The sequence below is a fragment of the Capsicum annuum genome, chromosome 7 (assembly GCF_002878395.1).
Source record: "Capsicum annuum cultivar UCD-10X-F1 chromosome 7, UCD10Xv1.1, whole genome shotgun sequence".
Classification (NCBI taxonomy): domain Eukaryota; kingdom Viridiplantae; phylum Streptophyta; class Magnoliopsida; order Solanales; family Solanaceae; genus Capsicum; species Capsicum annuum.
Genome location: NC_061117.1, coordinates 115,250,914 through 115,253,230, shown reverse-complemented (window position 1 = coordinate 115,253,230; position 2,317 = coordinate 115,250,914).

The window sequence follows — 2,317 nt, the reverse complement described above, 5'->3', positions numbered from 1 at the left end:
GCTTGACCAGTAAATTAGCTTTTCAAAACTTTCTTTCCTTCTTTTTAGTCCAAGATTACTCCTAACCTATTTTCCCTATAGAACACACAAAACCATATCACATCCGATAAAACGACCTAAGTCAATGCATGTTTTCACCGTTTTAAGCATTGAATGTGCCATGAAACTACAACACATGAGTAGTGAGTTCAAAAACTCAAGAATTTTCTAGGTCCAAAATCTGGGGTGTTACATTCTTCCCCAGGATAATCTTCCCCGAATGATAAGTCAAGGCATTCATTAGGACGATTTAACACAGAATCACAACCACAATTACCTTTAACAAAGAAAAAAACAAAGATATTAAGGAATACACATACCTTAAGCATGATTATCCAAAAGCAAAAAACAAGAATGGATACTTGGACTTCATATCCTCTTTAGCTTCCTAGGTAGCTTCTTCAACCTTATGATTCCTCCATAGAAAGTTCACCAAAGCTACATCCTTAGTCATCATACGACATACTTGCCTATCCAAGATCTCAATCGGGACTTCCTCATAAAACAAAGAATCCAAAATACCCACACTTTCTAAAGTAACAACCAAGGAAGGATCACCCACGCACTTCTTCAACATTGAAACATGGAACACTGGATGGATAGAACTCAAATTCGAAGACAACTCCAACTCATAAGACACATTTCCCACTCTTCTTAATATCAAGTACGAGCCAACAGATTCGTCGATCCTCAAAAAAAGAAATAAGGGGGACTAAGTTTCCCCTTCTTTCCAAACCTAATCACCCTTTTCATGGGAGACACCTTCAAGAACACCCAATCGTCAATATCAAACTCTTGTTCCCTACGCATCATATCCGCGTAGAACCTTTGGTGACTCTAAGCAGTTTTAAGTCTTTCCCTAATCACCTTCACTTTCTCCATGGCCTGATGAACTAAGTCAGGATCAAACAATCTAGTCTCACCGACTTTGAACCACCCAATAGGAGAACGACATCTCCTACCATACAAAGCCTCAAACTGATCCATCTGAATACTAGAATGATAGTTGTTACTATATGCGAATCTACGAGAAGAAAATGGCCAATAAAACTACCACAAAAGTTAATAACACAAGCCCTTAGCATATATTTTAGATTCTAAATTGTCCTATCCACTTTTCCATCCGTCTGAGGGGGGAAACCGGTGCTAAGGTTCACCTTAGTTCCCAAACCCCTTTGAAATGACCTCCAAAAGTGCGACAAGAATTATATGCCTCGATCAAATATAATATAAACATATGCACCATGTAAATTGACGATATCCTGAATGAAAAGCTTAGCATAATCCTTCGCAAAATAATTAGTCTTCACTGGAAAGAAGTGAGTGGACTTAGTCATCCCATCCATGATAACCCAAATCGAATCAAACTGACTTCGAGATAGCGGAAGACCAATAACAAAGTCCATGTTTTTTACTTCCCATTTCTAAACAGGAAACTCAATCTCTTAAGACAAATCACCTGATCTCAAGCGCTCCACCTTCACTTGATAACAAACCATACACTTCGCCACAACATTAGCCACATCCCTCTTCATGTTATTCCATGAATAGATCTCGTTCAAATCATGGTACATCTTCGCCAAACCAGATAGACAGTGTACCTCGATTCATGAGCCTTAGCAAAGATTCTTTGTTGTAGCCCATCAACATCGAGAACACACAAGCTACCTTGGTATCTTAGGATACCGTCACCACCAATATCAAAATCCATCACCTTCTACCGACCCACATCATCCTTAATCTGTATCAACAGAGGATCCAAAACCTATTTCTCTTTCACCTCAGCACTAAGAGATGACTTCACTACATCTTGGACAATCACACCTCCATCTTTAGAGTCCATAAAATGAACTCCAAGATTAGCCAAATAGTAAATATCCTTCACCAAACCTTGCTTCTCTTCATCAACATGAGATAAGCTCTTTACGGACAACCTGGTAAGAGCATCAGCAACAACATTAGCTTTACCTGGATGATATTAGAGACTCATATCATAATCCTTAAGCAAATCAAGCCATCTTATTTGCTTAATATTCAACTCCTTCTGGGTGAACATATACTGCAGTCTCTTATGATTCAAATATATATCAACATGAACATACAAGTAATGGAGGCAAATCTTTAAAGCAAAAACCACACCCAATAATTCCTAGTCACGGGTCGGATAATGATTCTCATGCACCTTAAGTTGCATAGAAGCATACGCCACAACCTTACCACACTGCATTAATACACAACCCCTTCCAACACCAAACACATCACAATAAATAACAAAACC